This window comes from Phasianus colchicus, chromosome 22 (assembly GCF_987193195.1).
Source record: "Phasianus colchicus chromosome 22, bPhaCol1.hap1.1, whole genome shotgun sequence".
NCBI classification, from domain to species: Eukaryota; Metazoa; Chordata; class Aves; order Galliformes; family Phasianidae; genus Phasianus; species Phasianus colchicus.
This window is the reverse complement of record NC_143457.1, coordinates 3302505-3317234: the sequence shown is the minus strand read 5'-3', so window position 1 is coordinate 3317234 and position 14730 is coordinate 3302505. Positions and strand designations below refer to the sequence as shown.

The following is a 14730-nucleotide window of genomic DNA, read 5'->3' as shown; positions in this document are numbered from 1 at the left end:
GGGCGCTGACCGCCTCCGGAGCTCCGCCGCTCCGCCGCTCCGCGCCGCGTCCTTCGTCGTGAGTCACCATGGGAAAAATAGACGCGAGCCGCGCCGCGCCGCGCTGACAGATGGCGGCCCGGGCCGCGCTGCCGTGGGATGCCTGCGGGGCCGCTGCCCGAGCGCGGCTGCCTCCAGCCAGGCCCTAAAATGGCGGCGGGGCCCGGGACGGGCCGTGCGTGCGGCCGGGGCTCCCCGGGACGGGCCGTGCGTGCGGACGGAGCTCCGAGCCCGCGGCGTGCGGCGGAACGCGGCGCGGAACGCTTCGGGCTTTGCGCGATTCCGAGCGCGGCGAGCCGAACGCGAGCGGGAATTCGACGTTCCCGAGTCTTATTTTTGTCCAGCCCTCCGCTTTTGTAAGGTTAAAGCAGGAAAAAGTTGCTATGGCACTGTTGCTTGGAGATGGATGTGAAAAAATGGCAGGCTAGGAATTGTGAATTCTCCCCCCCTCCCCTTTTTTTTTTTTTTCCTTTTTTTTCTTTTTTTTTTTCGGTTGTTTTTACCTCTGCGAGTTTCGATTGGCGGCTGCAGGAGGAGGTTTGCTGCCAGGCAGAGCCCTCCATTCCCAGCATCTCTCGACGCTTTTCCAAAGATAAACGTTTCTCAGCGTTCATGCGTTGGGAGAGAGGCTGACGTTACACGAGTAAACACGGGGCTAAAATCCATTCCATAAGGCTGGGTCCGGGTGCAGGGACCCGCAGGTAATGGGCAGCCGCAGGTACAGCCGCACAAAGCAGCCGGGCTCTTTGTGTGCTGACGGCCGCGACGTGGAAGCAGCAGCAGAGAGAGGCTGTGGAGCGGAGGCTGTGAGCCGTGCTGCGGGCACGGTGCTGCTGCCAGCCTTCCCCTGCCTGGATGCGCTCCTCGGGTTTGGCACGGCGTGGCCGGGGAGCAGCGCTGCCCCCTGAGCTCTGTGCTACCCGCGGGGCTGCCTGCGTTCCCACTCAGCTGCAGTTTCCGTATCTGCTGCTGCACAGGCTGTGCTTGGAGCAAGTTTGAAACACAACCATTTTGTTTCGGTAGGAGCAAAACCCAGGGGTGTCTCCTGAAACTTCAGTCCATGCGCTCAGTGTGGGGGGGTGCTGTTTTATTTCTTCTTCCTGCTCTCATCCCGTTCCGTTTACTCCCGTTTGCTCTGGGAACCTTGCTTGGCTTTGCCATCTTAGGACTGTTTTTTTTTTTGTTTTTTTTTTTAGAGAGAAGGAATTAAGGTGAAAAAGGTGTTTTGAGGGAATGAATACATTTCTTTTTTGTCTTAGTAGTCAGAGGGGTTAAGAAGAGGGATTTTGTCTGTATTGTAACAAACTGAAATCCAGGCTTTTGTTTTGTTCTCACTGGCGGTGCTCCCTTCTGAAAGACTTCATTCTAAGGCTCTGTATTTTCTTTCAGTGAGTTCCTAAGGCGTCCCTGAACACGAAAGCAATGGGTGTTGATGCACAGCAAACCCCAAACTGGCATTGGGGTGCAGGGAAGCAGTGGCTGCAATCACTTTGGGTTCCCCCAGCTAACGGTGCCGTGACTCGCAGGAGAAGAGTCATCCACCATCACTGAAACAGATGCTCAGCAGCCTGCAGAACAACACAACTAAGCATAGTAGTGTTTGTCCCCAGCATTAGTGCTGGCCTTCTGTAGTTTCTTTCCCCGTGTTTTCTCCCGGTTAACCTGGCTTTGTCCCTTTATTGCTGTTTCAAAGGGTGAGAGGAGTAAAAGCCTCTTAATTGCAAGCCGTGTGATTTCGGTATGCCATCGTGCCTTCTGTGGGAGAATTAAGACGTTCAGAGTGGCAACCAGGACTGTGAGACACCTTGGATTTCAGGAGCAGACGTTCTCCTTCAAAATTACTGCCATTACGCTGCAAACCAGAGCTCTCTTGGAACAGATAAATAGCTGTTAGCGTTTCCCTGTGGGAAAGCAGAGGGCTTTGTCCACCCTGGTCCCTGCTCTGAGGCATGCAGGCTGCCTTCTACAGTGTGTTGTGTTGTCAGTGCTGCTCTGAGGAGCAAGATCTGGCCATAATGGACAGTCTGTGTTTCTTTCAGTGGCTTCCAAGCAGCAGTCGGTCAGTTTACAAGAAATGTTGTGTCTGGTGGCTGGGAGTGAGGACACGGCCTGGGAGCACCTCCTGCTCCTGCCCTGTGCAGCACTGCTGAGAGTGGTGATGGAATGGTAGCACTGTGCTGGGCACAACTGCAGGATGGCTGCTGCAGAACGTTCCCAAGCTTTTAGTGCTTATAATCTAGTTATGGTTGTTGGGCATCACTTGAGATGCAAACACGTGGGTAGTTCTCCTAAATCAGCTTTGCATGTAGAGATCCCTGTTCAGTTGTGACATTTATCTGGGGAAGAGGCTGAGGTATGGATACAGAATGTCCCATTCCTGGCTTTTTTCTGTCAGGTGTTCACTGTTGAGGTGACAGTACTTCATAGCACAGCTCAGAGCCTTTGGAGGGAAGGTGGGATTTCTGCTTGTGCTTTGCTGAGGGCCTGGGCTACTGGGCAGCATTGAGGCCTGGTTACGCCGTGTTCAACCAGCCCCTGGAGTAAGAGATGTTGGTTTTGAGGAATGTAAGCATGATTCCTCAGTGCTGTGAGAGTCACTGCTCCTCAGGCTGCCCCGTGCTCAGTTTTTTGCACACACTGGAGTGAGGTGGCAGCTTGGTGACGCCGCGCTGGCCGGGGAAATGCCTGTAATTACTGCAAAGAAACTTAATGAAGAGCTGCACGAAGCGCAGATTTGGACTAAGCTTCTGTTATAAGTTTCTTTATGCTGGGCCGTGCTTGAAAGATAAGTGGATGGGTCACTTGGCTACAAAATTCTGCTGTCTGCTGAGCCTTTCCAGCATTGTTTGTTCGCTGAGGTTCCTTCAGAGGTCCAGCCTACATTCATTTGTGATGTGAGGAAAGCGGCTTCTGTTATCTCTGAAATACCGCTCTGAAGTTTCGCTGGCTTCTGGTGTTTCTTGTAATTGCTCTAAATTCCCTTGGTACAACGCTGAAGTAATCCTAATGCCATTTCAGATGGATTGCCTCTCGCCTGTCTGTGCCACCTATGAGCAAAACGAGACTGTTCTACGCATATGGGAGACGCATCAGTCAGAGCCTGATGGTTGTTGTGGCTGCATCTGGGTTGATGGAAGCATTGGGTTCTGTGTGGAACCCGTTCCTGTGAGAGCTGAGAGCAGACTGGTGGATGGAGAACTTAACAGTCCTTGTGAGGAATACGCAGATATTAAGCCCATTCATCAAGCTAAAACGGGACTAGAAAAGGCCCGGAGCTGTTCTTGATAGTCTTGTTGACTTTTTTTCTTTCCCCAGTGCTTTTCATAGGACAGCGAGTTGTGCCAAGTCCTCCAGCGGATGACCTTATGTAGTCTTAAGGTGTGTCCAAAATTAGGTCCTTGTCTGTGCTGAGGGCCCAGCAGCACCAGCTGGCATTTCATGGGAAAGGAAGTCAGTGTCCATCTGTGCAGAGGGCGGGCTGCAGTTCTGAGACACGTTGGTGAGCCAACGTGAGCCTCGAGCTTTATTTTGCTGCAGTAGCACGCAGGAGTTGCAGGAGGAGATGCTTGTTGCTTGTGAAGTTTCACCTGTTACATACCACGTATCAGAAAGGTGCTGGGAGGTGTTTTGAGAAGGACCGGTGGGAGGTTGGGACTGCCTTGAGCAGGGTGACCGTGGCACGGTGGAGTTCTCAAATCTTGATGAAGCCAGACTGCAACCTTGAGCTTCCAGGGCATGGCCTTCAAGCTGTTAGGACGGTGGTAGGGAGAGTCCCTTGGGATTCAGTCCTGAAGGGTCCAGGGGTCCAGGAAGGCTGGGCATTCCTCAAGAAGGACTCGCTGCAGGTGCAGCAGTAGGCTGTCTGCCTGTGTCATAAGATGAGCTGGTGGGGAAGAAGAACAGGGTGGATGAACTGGGAACTTTTGCTGAGACTCCAGTAGAGAAAGAGCCTGCCTGCTGTGGGAGAAGGGACAGGCAGCTTGGGGAGAGTACGAGGAAGTTGTTAGGATATGCAGGGAGAAAATTAGAAAGGCAGTAGTCCAGCTTGAACTCAGTGTGACCACTGGGGTAGAAGATAACACAAAACTTTTTTACAACTATATTAGCAGTAAGAGGAGGGCTGAGGAGAATCTCCGTTCTTTACTGGAAGCAACAGGAAACATGACCACTGATGATTTAAAAAAAAAAAAAAAAAAAAAAGGCTGAGGTTCTCAATGCTTTCTTTACATCTGTCTTTAAAAGTCAGACCAGGGTGCTCAATCCCCTGACCTGGACTGGAATAGGGAGCAGAGTAAACCCCCCATGATTCAGGTGGAAACAGACACCCATGAATCCACCTGGATGGTCACAGTCCATGGGGCCGGGTGGGATCCACCCGAGGGAGCTGGAGGAGGTGGTAGCCAAGCTGCTTTCCGCCATCTGTCGGAGTTCCTGCTCAACTGGAGGGGCTCCAGAGAACTGGAGGCTTGCAGTGCAACTCCTGTTTACGAGAAGAGTTATGAGGAGAATATGGGGAACGACAGGCCTGTCAGCCTGACCTCAGTTCCAGGGAAGGTTATGGAGCAGGTTACCTTGAGTGAGATCACACACACGTTTGAGGCAGCCTGGGGATCAGGCCCAGCCAGCATAGGTTCACGAGACTCAGGTCCTCCTTGACCAACCTGCTGTTCTTCTGAGATTGAGTGACCCACCTGGTGGATGAGGGAAGGGCTGTCGATGCAGTCTACCTAGACTTCAGAAAGCCCTTTGACACTGTCTCCCATGCTATTCTTCTGGAGGAGCTGCAGCCCATGGCTTGGACAGATACACTCTGCTGGTAAAGAACTGGCTGGAGGCTGGGCCCAGAGGATGGCTGGGTTGTGGTGGGGTGGGGATCGGCCTCCTCTCCTGTGTAACTGTGATAGGACAAGAGGGAATGGCCACACATTGCACCAGGGGAAGTTCAGGTTGGGTGTTAGGAAATATTTCTTCTCCAAAAGAGTGGTCAGGTGCTGAGACTGGCTGGCCAGGAAGGTGATTGAGTCACCATCCCTGGAGGTGTTCAGGAAAGGTTTGGATGTTGCACTCAGGGATATGGTTCAGTGGGGAAATGGTGGTGGTAGGTGGGTGGTTGGACTGGATGATCTGGAAAGTCTTTTCCAACCTTGGCGATTCTATGAGAAGTTGGGAAGGGGGCAAAACTGAGGGTTGTCCCTCTTGGCTGGTATTTTGGGAGGGCTGCTGGTGCTGAGGCTGTAAGTAGTTAAGCTGCTTCTGGGGTGGGTGAGTTCTGATTTTGGTGGCTACCAAAAATAAGCGCTTGTGAGATGTGTTGTGTGTGGTTTTTGTTGAGTGAATTTGCTGAGGTCTGTGAATGCCCTGAAACCAAAGACTGGAAAGGCAGACATTCTTAAACAGTGAACTAAGGAATAAACTAGAAAATACAATTACTGTTCGTAGTAAGATTTTGAGTTTAGTGGGAAGAACATGAGCCTGAAGATGGGAATTGGCAGTGAACGACCAACCTGGAGTCTTCAGTGTTAGAAAGGTGATTTGAGCAGTGAATGCAAATTGGACAAAAGCTGCTTTTTGTGGGTTTTCACCTGATGATGGTACGTGCCAGGGTCGCTTTGTCTTTCTGGCTGCCCAGCACTCCTGCTGTGGCCAAGTAACGTCAGCTCTGGGCTCCTTGAGCCTGAAAACCCATTGCCAGTGCTCAGCTGCAGTCATATTTTAAGACGCGATGACGACTTGTATGGAACGAGTAAAACACAGCGAGTGCTTTGGCTTCTGCATTTCCATAGTTATTGTTTGACCTGCTGACATTGTGTAATCATCACATGCAATCTGTAAAATTCTGTAGTGTGAAGATAACATCCTTTAATAAAAGATTAAACGTAGTTGCATACTTTTCATAAATACACCACCATATATTCCAGGGATTGCTGCAGTCTGGTGTGATAACAGGGCAGATTGATGGTCGAGGCAGTGTCTGTGAATTCAGTTGAAACAACGCACATCTCAGGGCAGATTTTTGGAAGTGCACCCTGCAGCTCTGCATGGTGCTGGCTCTGTACTCAGTTTTGTATATTCATGCGTTGTCTGAGGTCCAGATATTTGTGGTGACTTGGGTGATAATGCAGAATTGGGATGTGAAAGGAACATAAATTTTCTGCTCAGACAAACTAATAATGAGAAAAGCAATAGCCTATCTCGGCGGCTGGTTTCTGTTTGAAAACCCAGGCATCTTTTAAGAACAAAAGGGAGCTTTTTTGCTTCCATTCTCTTCCTCTTTTTAATTAAGCTTAACAACTTAAAATTGAAAGCACTTCTTTTGGTATGCTTAGATCTATAGCCTGCACATCCAAATCTAATGAAAATGCACTGGAAGTGTCTGATCTCACAAAACTGAACAGTGATAAACCCGAGCCTCCCTGGAAGCAGCGCAGATGGATGGTCGCAGCGCTCAGCACCAGAGATGCCCTGCAGATAGGTGCTGTTCAACTGCTTACCTGTTCCTCTTGGATACCCTCCTGTCCACGTAAAAAGGCTTAACATGTCTTTTGTTATCCTCTGATGCCGCAGGAAATCAGAGCTGGGTTCACACCAAACTATTACGTGGTCGTATTGGGTGTGTGATAAAGCTGCTTTGGCAGTGATCTTGGAGCTCGCTAAACAGAGTGCTTCCAGACTGTAACTTCTTCTTAATAAGCAGTGAGTCAGTTTTGCTCCAAGTAGAAACCATAGCTGATGTTTTCAGTCCGTGGGTTTTGTTAGAAATAACTTCTCCCCATCCTCAGCTTCCCCTGTGTGCTGCAGGACCCTTTGGAAGGATGCGTGCTGCTTCTGCGCAGCACAGAGCCCTGAGCTGGGGTCCATCTGCTGCTGCTGTGGGCCTGAATGCCTCCTGTCCCTGTTTGTGCTGCCGGCTGCCAAAAAGCACACAGAGCCCTATTTCAGCCTTCCCTTTTCAGGCTCTCTGTGACAGCTGCGGGTGACCCATAACAGTCAGTAGGTCAAAATAAGAAAGATAAATGGCCAGGCTGTATGTTTAAAGTAGTCATTGCTGGAGGAAGAAGTCTTCCGGCCTCATCTATATCCTGGTTGTGAGAAGAATAAATGCTCGGAATGGATAACTGTCTCCCTTGTGCACAGAACCAAATCTGATGTAGGAATTGGTGGCTGCACACGTGAGATGCTGCTCTTGGAAAGCCATCTGACTGCACATCTAATGGCCACGATGCACACTGGCCTCGTTGTGATCAAAGACAAAATGAACCTTTGGTCTTCTCTAAAACAACTTGCTGGGAGTGTCAGCAGCACAGAAGCTTTGCTATGTGTAGAAAACAGAAAAGGTTTCAGCTCATTGTGGACCACTGTTTCCTGGAAAATGTACCAAAGCCTGTAAGAAGGCAGGTTATGAAGTTTGTTTCACTAGAGCAGTACGAGCCAGTGATCACAGAGACTCGTTAAGCCTGAAGATGATACATATTTAAAGTACTTTACAGCATGGCAGGGAGACCATAATGTTATGACTCTGCATTTTTCTCCATCTGCTGCTGAATGCATGCAAAGCAGGGCTTGGAGAAGCAGAACTGAGGTGGGGATTTACCCTTTGATGTAAGAATGAAAAACGACTAATTGTGACATTCCCCCACAGTTGCAATGCATGTACATCCTTAAAACCAGATCCGAGCAAATCCTAAAGGCGTTCACCCAAAGCAAGATTTGAACAATTCCCATTCAGAAAGCATTTAAGGTAGCTTATCACCAGCAGTATTTTTAAAGAAAATCTGCAAATTATGCCCTAGGGTGGAAGGAAAATGTCCTGGGGATGGAAGTTGGTGGCTGTGCATCTGTGTGGGTTGGAAGAGGAAGAATCACAGGACATTTCCCTTGATACAATGCACTTGAGCATGTTCTCTCCCTTGCAGAGCTTCTACAAAATTCTGTAGCCTCCTCAGGCTTCTATGAGTAGTTGGAACAGCAGCATTTTTATTTATTCTGATCTGCTAAGAGAGCAAGACAAGACTGACGCGATCTTGCCGTGCATGCTTATCACCCCTGATCGCTGCTGGACCCGGTAGCCAGCTGGAGCTGAACTGGAGGGCTCAGGGGTGCTCCCAGCCTCGGCGACGAGACGTCCCTGTGAGTGTAATGGAAACGAGCAGTTCTAATAGAGGAGGGAGGCCTGATTAGCGGCCCCATGGAGAGAAAAGCTGCAGCGTGAGCGCAACCCTTATTAGACATTAAAGAATCCACACGGGAGAGAGGTGTTCCTAACCGTGGGAAAAACTGCAGTGGGAACCGGCGTTTATTGGACACCGGGGAATTCGACCTCAAGACATGCATCCATAAGAAATGAGTCTTCATTATTTCTGCTCACAAAGCCGCTTTGATTTCTCTTCCTTAATAAGAAGAAGATGGGTATACCAGAAAGCCCTGCTATGGGTGCCTGCGGAAGCCTGCAGAGGTGGCTGCTGGTAAAGGTTCCTTAATGACAGAGCTGCTGTCTGTTTTCTGGTGGCTGTGAGCAACAACCCTGTGCTCTTGGGCTGCACTGGTGCTGCTTTACCCAATGCAATGGTGAGATAGCTTAAATTTGCCTTCTGCCTCAGCATCCTGCTGGAGGATTGAGCGGGACTGACTTTTCCCAGCTCACTGCAGGTGATCCCAATGGCAACACCAGGGCTTCTGCTTCCCCTCTGCCATCATTGATCAGGGCAGGCTTTTCGGAAGCTCTTCCTGCAGCTTGTTCTGTGTGCAGTGGGGCTGATGGGCACCTTGAGGAATGGGTGTTTCAGGAGGCACCCTGTACATTCACACTTAGAGCATTGGTAGCATTGCTGCTGGTGAAATTTGTTGTCTTTGGCACTGTAGAAAAATTTCCTGATACACTGTGTTGGAAGATGCAGTTGTACAAGTAGCAAATGTGAATAAATAGTTGAAAATATTCAGTTTCTTCCCTCTCTGGTGGAGCACAATAATTTGTTTATATATTAATACCTTGGCTGCATCTGAGTGGTGGCTTTGCCATAATGGTGTAAATAAAATGACTTAATTATGAATCACTTTTTGTGTCTTAATGAAGCATACAGCTGAGCTGTAGGCAAGAGGCAAACGCTGATTTCAGCACAGAGCTACCTTGCAGACTATCTGATCTGCTGAACGTGTTGCTCTGAAATAACAGAGGGCTCAGAAGTGAATGTGCCTGCGCTAGCTTTTTAATTTCCCACTTTGTCATCTCTTACGGAGGGATTATGAGCGCAGACAAAGCCTTTGCTGTTCTCCGTGCGTGGCAGAAACACGTGCTGTGTCTCATTAACAACCCCTGTTTGTAGTCAGGGCTGGGGGATTCCCACAGAGTGCTGCTGGGGGCAAAAGGGAGCTGGGAAATGCAGGAGAGGACCGTCTTCAGCCGATCATTTTTGCTATGTGGAGGAAGGGGGGTGGATTCATCGTGCTGAGGGTTCAGCCTGCTCACGTCAGCACTTTGCCATAACCTGGCTGATGGTTTCTGCTCCAGATTTTTGAGAATTGTTTAAACTTTTTTTTGTTGCTATGAGGAGTGCTGGAGAGAACACCCTGAATAATGTGTATTTTTTTTCCCCCAAAAGTCAGGGAGCTGATAAGGATCGCTAAGCAGGCTTTAAAGCATCTGAGATAGTAATCTAGAAAAGTGTGGGAGCTCAGTAATGAGGGCATTTCTGACTCACTGCTGTCACAAGCTCAGTTTGCCCTATGGTTTGAAAGCCAGCACTCCTTGTGAGATGAGGAGCTTTTATTTGCATGGCTTTGCAAAAGCGAAGATTTTCAAAGCTCACATCACGTGGATTTACTGCTCTCTGACAAGCCTTCCTACCTGTGATCATCCCGATTGTGATGACTTATCCTTGTAGGATTTTGTGCCGAGAAAGGTGGAATTCGAGAGGCATTGAATTTCTTTTATTTTTAGCCGTCTTTAACGTGCTGTAGCAGCTGGAGATAGGGAGAGCCAACACCACCCATTGCAACTCTGCAGGCTGCACTTGCAGCCTCGATGCTGGTACCCTCATTCCTGTTGGGTGTTCAGATGAGGTGTTTGGAGCCATCGGGTTCCTTTTAGGGCTGTCTGTGTAGCTGCACGAGGTCGGTACTCTGAAACATCACAGCATTTTCACTGCAATCCCAAATTGCAAGCTGCTACTTGGAGATGTTGGGCGCAAAGGAATGTTTTTGTGAGTCAGTTCTGCTCCAGAGCAGCCGTGTGTGAGGGCAGGTGGCTGTGAGCACGTTCCCATCTTTGTCAGCAGGCGCTTGGGATTCTGTTTGACAAACTCTCCTGGTTTGAGTGACAGCTGTACAAAGATGAGTGGTTGTGGCTCATCAGGTTCCCTGCATGCAGTTGTTCGTTTTAAGCCTAGTTTCCCAGCACTGTGGAATTCAGCTTGCTCTCTATTGAGATTAGGTTTCAATTAACGCACATTATTTTCATCTCAGCCCTGCACACACACATTTATGGGCTGCCTCTGGGTGTGCTTTCTGTTACAGGTTAGTTTTTATGAAAGGACCCAAACCCAGCCATGCAGTCTGTGCTTTGTTTGAGTTCGTTTTAGTTTTTGTCCTCTATTTGTAAGCTCTCAAGTCTTCTTTCTGTTGACCCATCCCTGGAGGCATTCAAGGCTGGGTTGGAGCGAGATGGACTTCAAGGAGCCTTCCAACACAAGCTATTCTGTGGTTCTGTGATTCTAGATGTATGATGACATTTGATCAAAGATTTTACAAGGTTTGGTCCTCTGCCCAAAGCATGACCTGAGCAGCATCCTAGGGATGATCAATGGTGGAATGAGTTGTGGGGCTGAGAACCAGCAAAAAGCCCAGAAGGGATCTCAGTGGAGGTGCTGGGTTCTACAAATGTGAGTAGCTTGGCTGCAGACCCTCTGAAGCTGGTGGTGGGAGCCTGCTTTGTGGCAGCACGTCCTGCATCTCACGTGCCTGGAGCACTCTGCCGTGTGTGGGGGAATAGAGGAGTGGGATGCACGCAGGCAGACATCTGGCTGAGGACTATTTCAGGTCACGTTATTTCCTTATGAAATAACAGCATGGCCAGAGGAGGCTGGTTGGCAGGGGAGCTCCTCACTGCGTGCTGCACTGAAAAACGTAATTGTATAATAGCTCAGAGCACAAAAACCCGCCCGTGCTTCCCGGCAACTAAAGATAGCTGGCTTCAGTCAATGTGAATCCGAGCTGATCCGTCCCGTTCAGGTGAGCAGTATGTCTGCTCTGATGCTGCTCTTAATGAGCAGTGCAGAAACCAGCACTGAAAGTTCTGCGTTGGTTTTGATCTCGCAATGTCTGGCATGCAGCAGGACTTGTCATGCAGCATTGTGCCAAGGTCCCCGCAGGAGGAAGGTGATGCTCTGTGGGCTGGGATGCAGCTGACCCGCAGTGTGGCTGTGGGGGTTGTATGAGCTTGGGGGGAGAGAGAAGGGAAGAGATAGAAAAGTGCCCGCTCCTCTGATTTCTTACGGTGTATATCAGCTCGTAAAGATCCTAATCAGGTTATAAAATCATGCAGCTGAGCAGTAACGTTTGCTTACTAAATGTTTGCTGGCCAGCTCTGTCGTTGTGTCCTTTGTTCCAAATGCTTGTGCTGGAGGAGGGCAGAGGCTGCGCGTGGCTGCGGTGCCCAGGGAGGGGCCGAGGTTTGGGGTTGCAGTGCTGGAGCCCAGGGACACCCCGGCACTGAGGACAGGGGAGCTTTGATCTGCGGAGAACAAACCCATAATGTCGAAATGACAAATTCATGTTCTTTGTCTCACAAGCTGGATTAGCGTGGCTTTGTTGGAGTGACGATTAGCTATCAACTTTTGTGAAAGGGCCTCCAGATCTCTGTTTATAGCGTGCTACAGCTGCGCGCTGGCGGAGGGGCTCACTGACATAACAGCTCTGCGCCCCGGCTGGGATTCAGCTGAACTGTAAACCCCTCTGGAAACATGACTTCATTCAATGCAGAGCTAATGATTAACCGCCTTGAGTTCCACACATGAGGAGGCACTGTGCCTGGCATTCCTCGGGCTCTGGATGCACGGCTCAGCCTCTTTGTTTTCAGCCGGCTCTGCCAGCGCCAGCGGAAGGCAGGCAGGGTTGGGTGGGCAGGAGCCGCTCTCCTCACTCCCCTTCACCCCCCGTTCCCAACACTCAGACCCACACCAAGGTTATGCTCGCCCTTCGCCTCCATCTTGGCTCCCCAGCGCCGCGCTGCAGCATCCGCCAGCCTCGCCATGCGGCACTGCGGCTCTCCTCTCCCCCGGGGATGGGATGTGGAGCATTGCGGGCGCGGGGCACGGACCTCCTGCAGCCTCTCTGCCTCTCGCTTTCCTCCCCTGCCGCCTCGCAGCAAAGGCGATTGTCACAGATTATCCCAGGGGCTCATCAAGGACACGGCGCAGGACGGCATAGATCTGTGCGTCCGGATTACCGCGCCGTCACCAGGCGAGGTGATTGAGGGCTGTGGCTGCAGCGGAATACAGGATGAGCCTCCCCCACTGATGTTTTATTTAGGAAAAAACCATACGTTATCCTTCGTTTTTCATCATTCGCTTTCTTTTTCATTTTTTTCCTTAAATAGCCACCAGCCAAAGCAGCTTCCTTGCTATGAAACCTGAGCTCTGCCCGCGAGCGCTGTGCGTTCGCCGTTGCGTCCTGTTGGTACACAGGGAGCACATGATGCTCATCTCCTGCTTTTTTGTGCGTTCCGAGCAGCGTCGATTTGAGTAGCTAAGCGTTTGAACACGTTTCTGGATCTTCTGCAGGAAAAGAAAATAGTGGAGGTCTGTGTGTGTGTGTATTACAATAACACGAACGTGCTACGATTGCAGAATTGGGAAATAAAAGAATGATCAGGCTGGTGAGTGGGAACAGTCAGAGCTTCTTTCTGATGTAACTGGCAGGCAGCACTTCATATTAAGTAGGCTCTGGTGATTGCAGCCAGAAAGGTCAATTAGGATTTCAGGTTTTTTGAGGAATATTAAGACATTTAAGGTTTTTTTTCTTGCTGAAGATTGCAGACAAAGTACTGCCTGGCGTTGCCAGAAACTGAATGTGTAAACAGTGAGCGCAGCGCAGTGCGTGTTGGAACCAGTCAGCTCCGTAGCAGCGGCATTCGGGAGAGCAGCTCGACAGAAAGGAGAGTTACAGATCTCCAGCAGCTTTCTTCTTCTGTCTGAAGGGAGCTGGCACTGAAATGCATGTGGAAGCTCTTCGGTGACACCAGCTAACGTCCTCAGTTATTGTTCAGATTTTTGTCGTGTTCGTTCGTGGCAGTCAGTCTCATTTTTCAAACAGGCTCTTTCCTGTTTTCCTTCTTCCGTCGCTGTTGCTTCTCCCTTTGCACATCCCACATCGAATTAGGCTCATTTTTTTCCCTCGTACAAATTTTATTACCCATGTCCTGTATTTTTATTTTTTTCTAAACCTCACCTTGAGATGCAGTAACCTCACCCAGTTCCAGAAAAGCTCAGACCTGGGGAAGTCTCCTTCTTGCATCACCATGATTTGCTCCTTGCTGCTCTTCTTAGAATAAAACATAACCAGCACTGCAGTTTGGTGTCACAGGTTTGAAAACCCCTCTGGGAATGAGCACCAAGTCCTGGGCAGTGTCCAGGCACAAATGCGTGCCATACGCGCCCCTGCCTTTTTATGGCTAACAAGGAGCTTTTTCATTCACTTGAAAGATGCTCTTGTTTGTGCACGCATTCCTTAATAACCACTGTGCTGTATTTGGAGGGGGAGAAAATAGAGAAAAATAGAAGTGAAATCCAAAGCAGATGATATGCAAAGCTCAGTGGGCCGGGTTGGAACGAGGAGCCAGCAGTCGGTGAGGCAGGTTTTCAGATGGTGTTTACCAATTAGTCATCCAGTAACAATGATGAAATCTTAAGGTGTACTGAAAGCCATGCACAAACCAGATGTGGGCTCCAGCAGCACTTGCTCCTCACACAGACATTGTATTGGCTTTTATTTGTGCATGCACAGCTGAAAGCAGCTTTTCTTGTCTAAGATCAGCTTACATCTGTTCAGCATCGTGCTGCCTGTGGGAATAGAAGAATTTTGCAATAATTCTTTGTTCGTTTTACTAATATTTCATGATTTTTTTTTTTCCTTCATTTATCCCCACTTTGCCAATACATTCCAAAATAAAGGTTTTGTTCCTTTTAGTCACGGATTAACATTGAAGTTAAAAGCCCTTACCTGCTCTGCTGACCCTGCTGGCTGCCTCAGAGCGATCTGAATGCTATGTGCAGTTCTCAGCCATTGCGAAACATTGCTGTGTTCATCTTTCCATTTTATCCTTTTTGCCACAAGTCTGCGAGTATTAGAAAGCCTTGTTCCATCGTGTTTGCTTGTATGCAGAAATGTGTTTTTTGTTTTTCTTTTCATGGACTTGTTCTCATCCCTACGTGTGGGGCAGGCAGCACGTGTATCATGTGGGGTGTTCTGAATAGGTGGGCTACAGATAGGCAGCAGGGATGAGAATGAAGACTTGCTTTAGTGCTGAATGGATTAAATATAGATCAGAGTAGTGGAATTGCTGTGTCAAGGTCATTTTTTCTTAGGAGATTTCTGAGATGTCTTTATTTTTACTTGTTGTGACACAGTTTTGCTTTAATTATGTCTTGCTCGTCAGATTAAAAATTAGAAGGGCTGCTCTAATTGCAAATACCTTTCTAT

General features: G+C 49.2%; 1 protein-coding gene across 4 annotated transcripts in view; it reads left to right on the top strand.

Annotated features, from left to right (window-relative positions):
- SPEN (spen family transcriptional repressor) overlaps window positions 1–14730 on the top strand; it is a 56539-nt gene that overhangs the window by 404 nt on the left and 41405 nt on the right. The gene's annotated exons all lie outside the window — the stretch shown is intronic.